At 38.2% G+C, this 17,881-nt stretch overlaps 1 long non-coding RNA gene and 1 pseudogene across 1 annotated transcript in view; both read right to left on the bottom strand.

Moving 5' to 3' along the window:
- Positions 1–2,987, bottom strand: part of LOC114046428 — a 40,840-nt gene extending 37,853 nt beyond the window's left edge. Inside the window, exon 1 of the long non-coding RNA XR_003569511.1 lies at positions 2,951–2,987. This is a non-coding gene — a long non-coding RNA (uncharacterized LOC114046428). The remainder of the gene's footprint in view (positions 1–2,950) is intronic.
- Positions 2,988–17,185: 14,198 nt separating this feature from the next.
- LOC114046444 lies at positions 17,186–17,552 on the bottom strand (annotated as a pseudogene).
- Between the last annotated feature and the right edge of the window lie 329 nt (positions 17,553–17,881).

Raw genomic sequence — 17,881 nt, 5'->3', positions numbered from 1 at the left:
AACTCTGACTTATTTAAATCCAATTCACTCAAAAGTCAAGACATCACCCCCAGATATCATTGGTCCTCTTCTACAACAAAGGACAAACAACAATAACATTTAATTACCAGAACTGGAAAAAGAAAGGATTGGAGAAGATGCAGCATATTAGGTTGAAGGGTTTTTTGGAGTTACAGCAAGAGGAAAAAAAGCTGGAAGGAAAAGCCACAGCAGGAGACTGGCTGTCTGTGTTATGGTAGTGAACAGTCTATTATGGGCTGACAAGAAGAGAGCAAAAGGTTTAAAAAAAAAAGACTTGAAGAAATAGAAATTCCTTTGGCAATACAAATAAGTGCATAAAACTGAGTATGCCTAATGCAAGGTTTATTATTCATGGCAATGTCTATTACAGCTTCTGTTTTCAATCACTTGTTTATTGATATGTCATATCTATATGTTTTTAGATTTCAATCATTTTTAAGGGAAAAAAAAGGTTTTCTTTATTACCTAATGATGGTCCCTCAACTGCTCCCAAAAGGAATGTCTAGAATGAAAAGACAGTGGCAGAGGCTAGGACAGCTAGTGGTGGTGAATCACAGAACACCCATTTAAAAGTAATCATTAGAAGGGCAGCTACGTGGTGCAGGGGATAGAGCACCAGCCCTGGAGTCAGGAGGACCTGAGTTCAAATCCAGCCTCAGACACATAACACTTAGCTATGTGACTCTGGGCAAGTCACTTAACTCCAATTGCCTCACCAAAAATAAATAAATAAAATGAAAGTGATCCATTAGTAAAGGTCATAGGTTCTTAGCTTAGTCTGTGAACTTGGGTTTTTTCTAATATTTTTATAATTACATTTCAATATAATTGGTTTCTTTTTAATCTTAAGTATTTTGTTTTATGCATTCAAAAACATTATTCTGAGAAGAGGTACATAGGCTTCAGCAGACTGCCAAATGAGTCCACAATGATGATGATGATGATGATGATGATGATGATAACAACAATTATAACGATGATGATAGCTAGCGTTTATATAGTGCCTTAAGGTTTGCAAAACACTTTATCAATAAATATTATTTCATTTAATCCTTACAGCAGCATTAGCAAGTAGGTGTCTCCTTTTTACAGATGAGGTACAAATCTCTCTCACACACATATACACACATACACAAGATTAAGAACCCTGGATCTAGTCCAACAGCTTTATTTTACAAATAAGGAAATTGATTCCCAAGTTAAATTACTCACCCAAAGTCACACACATAATAAGTGAGAGAAGCAGTGCTTAAGCCCAGTTTCCCTGACTCCAGATGTAGTTCTTTTTCCATTGCTTGCTTCCTTTTTTTTTTTGTATTTTTTGCATGTGATTAAAAATATTTTTTAAAAAAACCTTAGAATTGGAAGAAACCTCAGAGAACCATTTAATCCAACCTCTGACCCTCTACAGCACTCTCAACATATGATTAGCTTGTTTGAATATTTCTAGTGATAGGGTCCTCACTACCATATATAACCTCCTAAGTTTTTTATAGTTACTTTGAGTAATGAAAAAAATCCATTCAAACTGAGTTTTCCCTCCCAGCTGTGAAATTCACAACAATGTATCTACAGAGCCACAGAATAAAAAGGCAAATCCAGACTTCAAATTTTAGTTCAGAGAGATTCCAGTTGTGTCTGTGATATTTACAATGCTTTAAACTAATACCCTACCAAGAGCGTTGTATACACATGAACCTAATGTTCTATGAGCCAGGATCTATGTACTCTGGCAATCAGTATGGACTCATCAAGTATGAGCCATACCACACTAGGGTTTGACTTTCTTAATAGGGTCAATAGACGGAAATATCAGAATCCTATAAATATACTATACAAGGCATTTGAAAGACCCTCATGATGCATGCGTGGACAAGAGGAGAAGAGAAAGTATAGATTATAGCGCTGTTTGGTAAGTTCAAACTGGATGAATAACAGATACAAGGGGTGACAATGAATGGATTAATGTGAATCCAAAGGTAGGCTTGAAAGGGAGCCTCCTAGGATCTGTCCACAGTCCTGCTCTGTTCACCATTTTTTTTTCAATGAAGAGCAAAGGCACAGATGGCAAACTTGTCAACCTCGCAGATGATGCAAAATGAAGACCGACTAGCATGTTGGATAACAGAATTTTGGATCCAAAAAAATATTGACTATCTGGAATGCTGCTCTGACTATAAGGAAGAATTTAATAATGATTCATGTAAAACTATGTTAAATTGATAATATAAATATGATAAATACAAAAAAAAACTGCATAAGTACAGGATAGAGAAGGGACAGCTGAATGACAGTTTATGTGGAAAGACCTAAACAAGGTCAATATGAATAGACAGTGTGACCCAGCAGATAATGTACTCTTAAGCTGCATTAACAGAAACATAGTGTGTTGAGTGAAATAAGAGATCTTATCAACAGCACCTATAACTGGAATAGGAGACAGGCTGGCCACAAAAAGAAATCAAGGGTTAACAGAGAGACAGCTTGAATGTTCCAGGTAGCAGCACACTAAAGACCTGGAGTAGGGGATCTTAGCCTTTTTTGTTTTGTGGACCTTTTTGGCAGTCTAGTGAAATTTTTGGATCCCTTCTCAGAATCATTTTTTCAAATGCCTAAAATCACATACATATGATTACAAAGGAATCTGTATATATTGAAATACTATTATCAAAATATTTTTTAAAAATCATGTTCACAGACCTAGGTTAAGAATCCCTGAATAGAGAGAAGGGAAGGGAATAAGCATCTATGTAGCACCTACTATGTGACATGCACTGTGCTAAGTGGTTTACAAATATTGTCTCACTTGATCTTCACAACAACCCTGTGAGGTAGGTGCTGTTATTATCTGTACCGGCCGCGCCGACCTTGTGTCGGCCACGCCGACCTTCTCCTCCTGTAAGGAGCAGGCTACCAGAGTCATACTCACTTCCGAGTCTTCGGTCCTCAGCCGGATAAACACACAGAGACGAGCCATCGGGAGGCGCCAACACCAGAGCTTTATTCAGAAGCCATCACAGCAAGCCATCACAGCAAGACCAAGCAGCAAGGCCAGAGCAACAGAGCAGGAGCCAAGAGAGAGAGCACGTGATCTGACCACCTCGTTCCTAAGTACCTACTTAGCCCCTCCTCCCCAGCCCGCTTATTAGCCAATGATTGTAGGGTCAGAAACCGGAAGGGGCTGTCTGAGTTTAGCACACCAAGGGGGAGGGAGTGACGTAGGAGGCTAGGACAGGATACAGGAAGGAGGCGTCTGGGATTAGTGCATAGACAGAGTACGTGACCTAGGAAGTCAGACTCAGATACTGGGAGGAGGCCTCTGGGGTCAGTGCTGCACAAAGGGACCCAGGAAGTCAGGAAGGTCACAAGATGGAGGCGTCTGGGGTTGACTGTTGCATATAGGGAGGGGACTAAGCAAAGGGAACTCAGTCCTCTGCCGTCCCACTCCCACGTGGCACCGCCCCTTGCCTCAGGAACACAAGCTCTGGCTACTTCCTTGCACCCAGCTTATCTCACATGGCACTGCCCACTGCCTCAGGGCTTCTCCGTACCCATCCCATCCCAGTCCACCACGACTCTGCCTGCCACAGTCCCTGCCTCGACTTCCAAAATACCCAGATTCTACCCTACTCTTGCCACAGCGCCCAACTGGCAACTGCCAACATCAGACAGTCCCTCACAATTATCCTCATTTTGTAGTTGAAGAAACTGAATCTGACAGAGGTTAAATGACTTGCCCAGGGTCACACAGCTAGTAAGCGCTTGAGGTAGGATTTCAACTCAGGTCTTCCTGACTTTAGGCCCAGAGAACCATCAGAGGAAGGCCTTCAGCACATTGGATGGATCCTCTATGTAAGACTGGTAGAAGGACATAGGCAAAAGTCACAGCAGATGTGAGGAAGTCTTCAGGTTGTAATTTGACCTCATGAAGGGAGTATCCATATGGTAATAAAATCATAGGACCATTAAAGTGAGTGTACAAAACTAAACATTGTGTCATTATAATGACAAGCTCAGCATCAGAGAAGAGATTTTTAAAAATGTCTCTCTCTCCTTTCTTTGTAGAGGTGGAGAATTACGGATGAGGAACAATGCATATACTGTTAGACTTGATTGAGGCATTGTTCAGTTTTGTGAAACTTCCTTTTCTCTTTTTTACTCTTTGTTATAAGAGATGACTTAATGGACAGATGAGTGGGGAGGGTGTATTGGAAATGGAAGTGAAATTTAAAAATGTATATTGATACATTTTAAAAGAAAAAAGGTAGTAAGTGTACAAAACAATGTTGATTATACTACTCTACCTTGGTCAGACCCTACCTGGTGTACCTACCCGGTATGTTATACTCAATTTGGGTTACCATATTTTGACAAGCTGAAATAGAACCAAAAGAGAGTAACCATTATGGGGAAGGGACTAAAAACTGTGCGAGAGGAGAAATCTGAGAATTCATTGAAACAACTGGGAATGTTTCACCTGAAGAAGGAAAGATTTGGGTGGAGCGTGGCCTAGTGTGGAGAGAAGACATGACAACTCTTTTCAAGAATTTGAATGTGGGCAATAGATTAGACTTTTTTTTACTTGTTCCCAGAGAGAAGACCTAGCATCAAAGAGCAGAAGTTGTTGAGGGACAGATTTAGGTTAAATATGAGAGAAAACTGCATAATAAAAAGAGCTGTCCCAAAGTAGAACAAGCTGTCTCAGCAGGTAGTGAGATCTTCAAGCAGAGGCCAGATGATCATTTATGGGGTATGCTATTAGAGGGAATCCTTGATCTGGGTCACATTGAACTAGATGGCCTCTAATGTCCCTTCTAACTCTCAGACTCAATGATTCTACTGATTTCCCACTGAAATGCTTATAGGTTCTCTGGTTACGCAGGGAGCTGTGATTTGAAATTCAGGTCAGCAGGAATGTTTCCATAACTACTCCTTAGAGGAAATGAAAAAAAACAAAACTAGTCAGCTCTGAGTTATCAAACTAATGGAAAAGAAGAGCCTTAATTTAGCTAATGTAAGACAGTCAGTCATCTGCCTGGGTTTTCTCTTCTCCCTACCACAATGACACCTGAGTTGTGGATTTGGAGAGATGAACTAGAGAGCAGGAGACGGGGAAGTGTCGTTGAAGAGCTAGAGTGATGAATTTAGACACATGTCCCCTAGCCATTTGGTTGTAAGTCCTTTAAATAGCTCCTCTCCCATTCCTCATTTTGCCCTTTCTAGTTCCACCTAGATCTAAGAGTGTTTGAAGGACTCCTCGGAGTTCCTCATAGTATCGCCTCTCCCTATTCAGAGCCTTGTTCTTCATATTATAAATTCAGCAACCCCATCTATTATTGCCCAAAAACCCTACCATCAGTTTGGTATATATAGTAAAAACAGAGAAATGCAGAGGGACACAGAGGAAGAAGAGAGTTTGTGTAGCATCAACAGCTGGAGAGAGACTGTCCCACGTGGCTACACATAAGTGCAGCCTCTGTGAATCCAAGGGGTTACCATGAGACTTCTGCCTGGGGCTGTGGGAGCCAGTACACTAAAAGAAAATAGACTCAAGAAAGGATGCTTTAGGGGATGAGTTGCAATATTTTGTGAGTTTCTCAGAAAGGGTGTGAGATAATAGAGTGAGATGGGGACCTGCTGAGATGGTGAGCATAGCATGACAACATTAGAATAGTGGCTGAATGCCTTGTATCCATCATGTTTGAGGTCTTATGCATTCTTGTTACCCTCCCTTTGGGGATAGCATCAAGGGAGTTCTGATGTTTGTAGCCATGGAGTCATAATTTCATAGATTTTTGAGAGCTGGTAGGTTCATATAATTCAATCTAAAGGTGTTACATACATTTCTGGACTATCTTGTTGTCTGGCCAGGGGGCTGATATATGTGTACAAAGTATAAAAGGCTGTGATGATGTCCTGGACCAGGCCTAACCCAGGCTGGTCCAATAATTTAGGCTCAGGATTGAAATGCAAAGAAATACTCTTGAATGGTATATAATCAATAGAAAAAGATTTATTTAGCAACACTGGTAGGGATTAGACCTAGGATTTCACTAGTGTACAAAACTCTTTGGATGAAGAAACTCCCTCTACCAGTGCAAGTCAGAACCTTTTCTTCAATTTATAGTTTTAGAGGCTTGCCCAGAACACTGAGACATCACAGAGGCAGAACCTAAACCCCCATCTTCCTTGCAACAACAAGGTAGGTTTGCTATCCACCATGCCACAAAGCCTTAACAATATTGTAAAAGGATATTAACATTGATGAGCGAACTATGTTTCTCAGCATTCATCACTGTGACAGTGCCCAGTCAAGGAGAAGAATGAACTCCCATGGCAGTCCCTAGAGACTGAGGTATCCCAACTAACGGGCTGGGATTTTTTGTCTCAAGTTACCAGGAAACCACACCAATAGTTGAATCCCTGCTCCCCTGGAATGATCAAGTCCCCAAAATGGCCCTTTAGAAACCAGCCCTGTTAGTATAAAACAGATGTCACTCTTCACAAATGGTAAGACCTAGCCAGGGTCAGTGAATTGGTGAGCTTCTACCTTATCTTTCCCTTGTCTCAGGCCCACCATGCCACTTCCAAGCCATTTCCATGCCAGGCCATCATATGTATACCCTCTGTTCCTCCACTACTCTCTTTTCTATCTCTGAGAACAATAATCAAACATATATTAGCCTTCCTGGTACAAAAATATCAATTGTCCTATGATTCCAATTATGTCTACTCTGACTTATTTGGCCCTTTCTGGTCATCAGTCTTCAACATGTATTATATTTTCCTAGTAGATTGTGAGTTGTCTTGCTTGGATTCTCTTACTTGCTTGTGTGTGTATGTGTGTGTGTATTGTAACATTTGCAAATGTACATATGTAAATGGATGCATCTATGTATGTGTGTCTCTCTACCTTGGCAAAGGGCCTGTAACATAGCAAGTGCTTAATCATTGCTTTTTCATTGATTCATTCATCTATTTTGCCTTTCTGAGAACAGCTGCCTGAGTAACTTCCCCTCCACAAGAGCCAAATAATACCATTAGTGAAGAGTTCAAGTTATTGGAAATGTGCTACAATGTAGTACAATGAATGAGTAGGAGGCAAGTTTACAATTCATTTCCTATTTTAAATGGAAGCTAATTGAGAGTAACCAGTCCCCATAGATGAATGGAGCTGTTCCTCAGCATCTTCTAATAGCGCGAGCCCAAAGCTAAACGTTCTGGCTGTGAGACTAGAGTATCAGATAACAGGGTGTCTGCAAAACACAAATAATATGCCCTGGTTGGTTCAAGTTGCATCTCTCATGGAAATGCCTCCTCAAATGAGCACTGGCAGTAAGGTGGATTTGCCCCCATTGGAAAACAATAAGCAACTCAATGAAAGTATTTCATGCTCACAACCAAGAGATTCAGACCTGAATCCTTGCTCCAAGGCATTTCTTTAAATACTGGTGAGCAACCTTGTCACCTGAGACAAGTGCCTCATTTCCTTCCTATCTGATCCTATCAGAGAAGGTAGTTTGCAGCAAAACAGGGAGATGAACCACTCATATGAAATTGACACAAATGTTTCCAAGTGCTTTGGGTAGCACAATTTTTTAACATACTATACAAGTACATACTCACATGAATGAAAAAGTATTTCTTAAGCTCTTACAATGTCTATGTGCCAATGACTCTGCTATGTAATGGAAAATGGGTAAAGACTGAAGTGTTTGTGTGTATAAATAAATGTATGTGTGTATATACATTTTCACACACATGTGTACATGTGCATATAAACATGTATGTGAAAATATGTGCATACATATATACACATGTACATATAGACTTCCTGGAGATTACCCATTTGGCTATTGAAGATAGTTAAACATATTAATCAATTGCCCTAGGAGTCCAATCACATTTTCTCTGACTTCTCTCTCTGAAGTAGTACTAATAATGGACAATCTTTAATATGAAACAAATATTTTAAGTACTTTGAAGAAATATGGGACTCTAGGGCAGCTAGGTGGCACAGTTGACAGAGCACTGGCCCAGGATTCAGGAGGACCCGAGTTTAAATCTGGCCTCAGACACATAACACTTACTAGCTGTGTGACCCTGGGCAAGTCACTTAACCCCAATCACCTCATCAAAAAAAAAAAAAAGAATATGGGGCTCTTTTGCTTTTACATCACCTATGTTTGCTAATACATGTTTTCCACCCTCTTCTCTCAATGAGCCATTTTTTATTACAAAGAATAATAAATATGAAAAGAAACCAGTTTGGTAAAACTAACCAACACATTAACCACACCCATAGTCTCACATCTCTACAGAGAAGGGATAGAAACACATTCTCATCTCTCTACTTCGAGGCCAACTTTGGTGAATATAATTTGATATCATTCATTTTCAACTCTTTTGTTGTCATCCTTTCCATTTCCACTGTCGAAGTCATTGGGTAAATTTTGCTGGTTTTGTTTACTTCACTTTCCATCTCTTCATCTATTTTCCCATGTTCTGCAGTATTCTTCATATCCATCATTTCCTAGGGAGAAGTAATATATTCTATGGCATCAAGGTACCATAATTTGTTTAGTCATTTCCCAATTGATGGAAATGTATTTTGTTTCCAGTTCTTTGCTACTGCAAAAGGTGCTTTTATGAATATTTTGGTCTATATGGGACCCATCTTTTTATTATTGACTTCCGTGGGTTTATATTCCTAGCAGAAGGGTCCTGGAGTCAAAGAGTATGGACATTTTAGTCACTTTCTTAGCACAATTCCAAACTACTTTCAGAATGGTGGGGTCAATTCACAAAGGAATGATGTTTTTAAGATGCTATGCACACGTGTTTTTCAGTGACTATCCATTGGACTATTAGAGATAATAATAGTAGATATATAGATATATAGAGATAATAATAGTAATGATGATGATGATGATGATGATGATAACTGACGTGGTGAGAGGCGATAATAATGTAGCAGATAGAAAGCAGGTCTTGGCGACCTGAGTTCAAGTCTACTCTTTGCTGCATACTGGATATGTAACCCTGAACAAGTCACTCTGTCCCTAAATGATTGTGTCATCATTATTGTCGTCATCATTGTTGTTGTTATTGTTGAGTTGTTTCAGTCATGTCCAACTCTCCATGACCCCATTTGGGGTTTTCTTGGCAGAAACACTGGAGTGGTTTATCTTTTCCTTCTCTAGCTCATTTGACAGATGAGAAAACTAAGGCCAACAGGGTTAAGTGACTTGCCTGGGGCCACACAGCTGGTAAGTGTCTGAGGCTGGATTTGAACTCAGGTCTTCCTGACTCCAGGCCAAGCACTTTATCCACTACACCAAGTAGCTGCCCCATGATCTATAAAATTGTCTAATTTTATAAGGCACAGGGCAAGTGGAAATGTTCTCCACTGGAGAACCAATACCAATACCTATATCAATGAAACCACAGGGCCAGGCTAAAACAAAACAAAACCTGGATAGATAGATAGATAGATAGATAGATAGATAGATAGATAGATAGATAGATAGATAGATAGATAGATAGATAGATAGATGGATAGATGGATGGATGGATAGGTAGATAGATGGATAGGTAGATAGATAGATAGATAGATAGATAGATAGATAGATAGATAGATAGATAGATAGATAGATGGAGAGAGATAGAGATAGATAGACAGGTAGCTAGGTAGATAAATAGATAAATAGAGAGAAAGAGATAGGTAGATAGATAGAGAGAGAGAGAGAGAGATAGATGGATAGAAAGACAGGTAGATAGGTAGATACATAGATAGATAGATAGATAGATAGATAGATAGATAGATAGATAGATAGATAGATAGATAGATAATAGATAGATAGATGGAGAGAGAGAGATAGACAGGTAGACAGGTAGGTAGGTAGATAGATATCATACGTGTATGCACACTTGTACATATACATATATACATATGTGTGCATATGACTTTAAAGCTTCTTAGATGCTTAACTAATACTATCTCATTTGACTTTCACAACTCTGTGAAGTAGTCACTACTGGTATCAATATCATTATTTTACAGATGAGAAAACAGAGCCTTAAAAGGGTTACATCATTTACCTATTAGGGTCCCATAGCTAGGAAGTATCAAAGGGAGAGATGGGATATTTGAATCCAAGTATTCCTGGCTTCATCCACCCACTATACTGCTTTCTGGCATTTTCCTTGAAGGTGCTCATTTTAAAAGATGTTGAGACTAATTGTATTGAACACACTCCTGGACATGTTGGCCGCAGAAGTCTTGGCTTTGTGCCTTAGTATGAGAACCAGTTGAGGCATGCTGTTGTCAGCTGTCACTTTGTGATCTGCCCTGCCTTGTGTCATGATTGGTGTCCTCTCTGTCTCCTTCAGTCCACTAATGTACCTGAAGGTCACCAATATAACTAGAATTTCAGCTTATATTAGCACAAACAAATCTCAAATATTTGTCATGTGTGAGTACTTCAAAACCATATGTCTATTTCATCCATTATCACAAAGTTCTTGGTGTATAAAATCACATCTAGTCACATCTTTGCTATACTACAAACCCAACATAAATTCAAACAGGCATTTACATATAAATGTCATGACTAAAGAAAGAATGCTGACTGATGTACACAAGCAGAATGAACAATCTCTAAATGAATTATGTTTCTGTTTACATCTCTATTGCTAAGCTCTCATATTTTTTCGTAAGAGGTTCTGTCTAAATTACAGAACCTTCATTAATCAAAACTGTTTATATTTATTAAGGATGTTTGAATTATTGAAGTCATGCATTTTATAAGAAAACCAGACTCGCAGACTATTTGGGAGACCTACTTCTCTCCACCATAACCCCCTGACCTAAGTTTGCTGGGACTCCCAGCAGGGTAAGGAGTGCAGATGGCACCCCTTCCTTCACTCCAGTTGGAAACTTTGCTGTCAGTACTATCTAAGCCTATCCCTCAAACCCACTTTCCAGTGATCTCGGGACAAAGAAGCCATAAAGGGTAGTTAAGCCAAGGAGTCACCCAGGGTACAAGGTAGGGGAGGATAGGATGTATGATAAGAGACACTTTTTCCTATTACCTTTGCTAAATTAACATTGTGAATACCAACTCATATGCCTAGATGGCCTACAATATTTAGTCAGGCTCAGAATTACTTCATATTCTATGGGGTTAGAAAATTCATTCAATCTGTTCACAAGCATTTATTAAGTGCTTATTGTGTGCTTGGAACCATGTTAAGTACTAGAGATGCAATGACAAAAGTAAACTTCTGCCCTAAAGGAGACAACTTATACAAATACAAGTATAGGCAAAATATATACAAAATGAAAAGAAGGTAACTTTGGGAGAGGGGCAGAGCATTGTCAGAATGGCTACAGAACAGCATTCTTAAGATCCTCATTGTGAATTTTTATTACCCTCTTATCCAGGGAGAATGCAAGGGCCATGCTGGGTGTTTACTACTTATTTGGGCACAAAATTCTATTCTCTGCTGTCTATTTGGGGACAAAGGCAATTACAAAAGAAAGAGAGGGAGGGAGAAAAAGAGTGAGAGTCAAGGAGAAGAAGAAGCATGAGAGAAGTGAGAAGAGAAGAGTCAGGATATTGTTTGTAGTGGAAAGCACGATGGCAAAGGAGGCCTGTATTTTTATCTTGGCATTGCCAGTCCTTTGCAGTAAGATATCCAGCAAGTCACTTTGTAAGCCTCCATCTCTTCATCTATCAAAGAACAATAATTTTTCCCAATAGATAAATGGTCAAAGGCCAAGAACAGTTTTCAAAACATGAATTGCAAACTACAAGTGATCACTTGAAGAATGCTACCAATTACTAATAGCAAGAGAAATGAAAATTTTCACAATTCTGAGGTTTAAGTTCTCTTTGTAGAAAATTGACAAAGAGTGAGAAAAATCAGAGTTAGAGAGGCCAGGGAAGACAGGCACACTGACATACCTTTAGGGGTGATGTCAAGTGATCTAAACATTATATCTATTGATCTGAAATTATGCAAGAAAAGTAATTAAATTGTCCATTTCCAATAGTCATCTCACTACAGTGTACATACTCATAAAGAAGTCAAAGGCAGAAATAAAAGTCTCATAGATACCAAAACATTTGGCATTCTGGGTCATGTGATTAAAAAAATGGAAGACCGAACATTTTCTCAGATCTTTACAACCTCTCAAACTTCTCCAAAATAGAAATTATGTACAAAAGATAAAGCAACTTCAGCTGCCTCCACAGTCTAGGACACCACCACCAACAAAGTAATAATCTGATGAACTAAGAGTAGAGAGCCTTGTACTTCCACAGAGATCATGTTTTCTTTTAAGTTATTCTTTTTGGTTCTCTTCTTCCATATTGCCCTCTATTCTGCATATTGTGTACTCTTTTGGCTGATCTGGAGGCCATATTCCCTAATACCTAATGTGCTCACACAGCATCCCTTCCCACATTGCCCATGATAGTCAGGTATAGCAGCACAAGCTGGTGCAGCTTGTAAAAAAAAAAAAAAAAAAAAACCCAACCTCATCTCTACCTCCCCTACTCTCACCCAGTGCCAAAGAAATTAAAAAAGCAGAAGCTTGTCCTGTCTGGGACAGCAGTATAGCAATATTCTGTGCTGCAAGAGAGCTTAGTCAGAGAACCAAGGAACACAGGGAACCTGGGTAGAATACATGTGTATTTGTGCGAGTGTATGTGTGTATGGCTAGCAGTCCACTATTCTTGAGGTAGAGTCCAGGATCCAATTTGGTTCCAGACCCAGAAGTCATTGGGGACTTCAGCTGATGCTTATGAAATATAAATTGCCCAAAATAGGATGAGGCTGAGGTAAGGGTGCAACCCTGAGGGAAACTGCCATTAAAGGGATATGAATGAGAAAGTAAGCAATAGGGAAACATAAGACAAAAAGACTGAAATTACCAAAGATTTCAAGAAGAAAAATTAGTTTAAAATCTTGAACATAAGCAAATAAATAGGAAAGATATTAATAACAAAAGAGAATATGGCTTCCAGATCAGCCAAAAGAGTACAGACATCTGAGTCAATATTATAAGACAAAAGAAAATGAATGAATACCTGATGAGGCAGAGGATACTGTGCATTCCCAAGAAATCATGGAAATAGCAGACTCTTCCTGAATGGTTTAAAGAGAAACAAGAATTTTAAAAATAGAATTTATTACTTCCATAGCAGAAATAATGGTCAGAACAGAAAAATTTTGATAAGTCTCACAAAGAAACAAAATAGAAGATTGATTAAGAATGCAATATGCAGAATAGAGGGCAATATGGAAGAAGAGAACCAAAAAGAATAACATTAAAAGAAAACATGATCCCTATGCAAGTAAAACATTTATTTTAAAGACAGGATGCAAAGAGACAGCTTAAGGATTATAGGCCACCCAAATGAACATGACAAGTCAAAAAATGAATATAATAATGCAAGAAATAATACAAGAAAATTGCTCAGAACTTCAAAGTACCAATCAAAGACATCCATAGATCACCTACAGAAAAAAGAAAATAGATATAGCAAACACCATGCTACACATTCTAAGATACATAGTGGTTGAATTTATTTTTTAATCTTACATATATTTATTAATCATTTATATATATCTTATTTTATGATACAATATTTTCCCCCAATTACATGTTAAAACAAATTTTTTAAAAATTAAATTTTTTTTTAAGTTGTGAGTTCCAAATTCTATCTTTCCCTCCCTCCTCTCCCCAACCTGAGATGGTAGGTGATATAATATAGGTTATACATATGTAATCATGTAAAACATTTCCATATTAGTCATTTTGTACAAGAAGACTCAAGGAAGAAAGAAAGGAAGAAAAGAGAAAAACAACATGCTTCAGACAGTATTCAGATAGTATCAGTTCTTTCTCTGGAGATAGTGTGCTTCATCATGAGTCCTTTCAGATAGTTTTGGATCACTGTATCACTAACAATAACTAAGTCATTCACAGTTCATCATACTATTGCTGTTACTGTGTACTGGTTCAGCTAACTTCTTTGCATCAGTTCACATAAATCTTTCCAGATTTTTCTGAAGTCATTCTGTTCATCATTTCTTATAGCACAATAATATTCCATCACAATCATATACCACAACTCGTTTAGCTATTCCCCCATTGATGAGCATCCTCTTGGTGTTCAGTTCTTAGCCACTACAAAAAGAGCTGCTATAAATATTTTTGTACAAATAGGTCCTTTTCCCCCTTTTTTCGGTGTCTTTTGGATATAGAACTAGCAGTGGTATTGCTGGATCAAAGGGATTGCTGGATCATAGTTTTACAGCCCTTTGGACATAGTTCCAAATTGTTCTACAGAATGGTTGGATCAGTTCACAACTCCATCAACAATGCATTAGTGTCCCAGTTTTCCCACATCCCTTACAATATCCATCATTATCTTTTTCTGTCATATTAGCCAATCTGATAGGTGTGAGGTAGTACCTCAGAATTGTTTTAATTTGCATTTCTCTAATCAATAGTGATTTAGAGCATTTTTTTTATGTGACTATAGATAGTTTTGGTTTCTTGTCTGAAAACTGCCTGTTCATATCCTTTGACCATTTATCAACTGGGGAATGTATTTTTACAAATTTGACTCAGTTCTCTATATATTTGAGAAATGAGGCTTTGTTGCAAAGATACTTGTTGCAAAATTTTTTCCCCAGTTTTCTGCTTTCCTTTTAATTTTGATTGCATTGGTCATAGTGGTTGAATTTAACAATTCCAATAATAACAAATTCTACATGTGAGCAGGAGAAAGAGCTTTAAATACAAAGGAAAAGAAATTTGAATAATACAAATCTATTCTGCACCCGCCAGAAATAGCAGAAGACGACTGGATACCAAAATATTCATCACAACTCTTTCTGTGGTATCAAAGAATAGAGTTTGATACAACTTCCTCACTATGCCCAAAGGGCTATAAAAAATGTGCATACCCTTTGACCCAGCAATAGCACTTCTGGGGCTGTATCCCAAAGAGATCAGAAAAATGGGGAAAGGACTCACATGTACAAAGATATTTATAGCAGCTCTTTCTGTGATGACAAAGAATTGGAAAATGAGGGGATGCCCATCAATTGCAGAATGGCTGAACAAGTTGTGGTATATGAATGTAATGGAATACTAATTGTGCTATAAGAAATGATGAGGGGGCAGCTAGGTGGCGCAGTGGATAGAGCACTGGTCCTGGATTCAGGAGGACCTGAGTTGAAATCCAGCCTCAGACACATAACACTTACTAACTGTGTGACCCTGGGCAAGTCACTTAACCCTATTACCTAGCCAAAAAAAAAAATAAATGATGAGCAGGCAGACTTCAAAAAAACCTGGAAAGACTTGTATGGACTGATGCTGAGAGAAGGGAGCAGAACCAGGAGAACATTGTACACAGCAACAGCCATGTTGTGCGATGACTCACTTTGATAGACTTAGCCCTTTTCAGCAATGTAAGGATCCAAGACATCTCCAAAAGTCTCATGATGAAAAATGCTATCCACATCCAGAGAAAGAAATATGGAGTTTCAATGCAGATCAAAGTATACTATTTGCTATTTTTCTCTTCTGTTTTGTTTTGTTTCCTCTTTCTTGAGGTTCCTCCTATTGGTTCTAATTCTTCCTTACAACATGACTAATGGGAAAATATGTTTAATGGGAATGTATATGTATAGCCTATATCAGATTGTGCGCTGTTTTGGAGAGGGAGAGGGAGAAAAATGTAAAACTCAAAAGCTTATGGAAGTGATTGTTGATAAATCAAAATAAATTAATAATAAAAAAAAGAGAAACAACTTCCTCCTGCATCTGGTAGCTCAGTAGATAGAGTGCTGGGCATGGAGTCAGGAAGACCTGAGCTCAAACCAGCCCCAAACACTTAGCAGTTGTGTAAGTCTGGGAAAGCCACATGACCTCTCTGCCTCAGTTTCCTCAGCTGCAAATGTAATGATAACACCTACTTCATAGGATTGTTGTGGGGATCAAATAAGATAATTTCTTGTTTGTAAAAACAAAAAGGGCTTAGCAAGGTGTTTGGCACATAGTAAGTGCTATAGAAATGCTTATTCTCTTCCTCCCTCCCCACCAATTGGAGGGGAAAACCTCTAAATATGTGAATATAATGGACCCTAACTGCAAAAAGAAATGACAAATATGAAAAATTTAAAGACATATGAGAAGAATTGCATGAACTGATCCAGAATTAACAATCACCACAACAATGTAAATGACAAGATCACTAAACAAAAGCAGAACTCTGAGTAACTTAAAAAAGCAATGACATCCTGGAAGAACAGATAATGAAACATATCTTGCCTCAAAGCAGAGAGTCAGCTAGACATAGGCTGCCAAATGGAGTCATTGCACTATATGTTTCTGCTTACTTGTTTTTCTTTGCTACAGCAAAATACAGGAGGGAGAAATATAAAATGACTGTGATATAAAAGAATGAAAGGTGTTAATAAAATATTTTAGGTAAAAAAAGCCATAAAATGCCATTAATAAATGAATGAATAAAAAAACAAATAATGCCATTAAATATAATGCTCACTTTTCCTCCAAATCTGACATATAATTTGAGTGTGGCTAATAATAGATGATATTTTTCAATGTATACTTACTTTGTTTCCTTTAATAAAGATTTCTTTTAAGTAGTTCAACTAATATTTGGGGGCAACAATACCTGTCTTACCTCCCTAGATTAGTTGTTGCAAGATTCAAATAATAATAAGGAAGATAACAACAACATTTTACATTGATGCTTTAACATTTCCAACACACGTTCATATAGGTAGTCATTGGATCTTATGAGCCACCCTGTGAGGTAGGTAGGGCAGATATTATCCCCATTTTAGAGACACAGAGACTGAAGCTAAGAGAGGGGAAGTGATTTGTTCACAATCACACATAGTGGTAGAGAGGAGACTTGAATTTTGGTTTCCTGACTCCAAATCCAAAGTTTGATATACTCTATTTCTTTTTTTTTTCTAGGCACTCAGGGTTAAGTGACTTGCCCAGGGTCACACAGCTAGTAAGTGTCAAGTGTTTGCCTATTTCTTTTTTAAAGAACCAAAGTGATTTTTATTCCATAAATTAACCCATTTATTGTTGGCTATGGACTAGAGATATTTGATAAGAAGATTTTACTGCTCTTTCAATTCCTTCAGTCTTCTGATGGCAGATTTGACTGTGACTGCAGAGGTGGTATTATAGGTCCATGCACCACCAGCTACTGTTTTCATACAGGATCCACAATTCCCAATACCCACAGCCTGTCTCTTCATTTTGGCCTTGCCACAGAAGAAGCAGGTATACTTGGCATGCTGGCTAATTTCAACTTTCTTCACCATTTTTCTAAGGGATGCACCATAACATGTTCCATATTTACCAACAATTCCACCCTTCTTGGTACATTTAACCATGTTAACCAGTTGTGGAACCAGAGCTCAGAGGGACTACAGGCTATTTCTGACTCTTTCCAAAGTATCATATACTACGTACAAAGTACTATAATACTTAGAATAGGCATAAAAGCACTTTAAGAATTATAAAGACCCATCTGGGTTGCCAATGCCAAGAACAATAGTTAAAATAGTAATAAGTGGAGAATATATGTTCCTTAAAGCAATGTCTCCAACTGCTTCAGGAAAGGATCTAACACATTTTGGAATCTCAGTAAAAATTAACAGAGACTGATAATGACAACCATTCAACTCTCCTGCCAGAAGAAATGAAAAAAGGAGGTAATGAATTCATTTTCAAAGCACCAAAATAGTTTGAGTCAGTTGTTCCATTGAGTCCAAAGTCTAGGTCAGCTCT

The sequence above is a fragment of the Vombatus ursinus genome, unplaced genomic scaffold, assembly GCF_900497805.2.
Source record: "Vombatus ursinus unplaced genomic scaffold, bare-nosed wombat genome assembly UNPS02014782.1, whole genome shotgun sequence".
Taxonomy (NCBI): Eukaryota; Metazoa; Chordata; class Mammalia; order Diprotodontia; family Vombatidae; genus Vombatus; species Vombatus ursinus.
The sequence above is the reverse complement of the archived record's forward strand: the minus strand, read 5'-3'. Positions and strand labels throughout refer to the sequence as shown.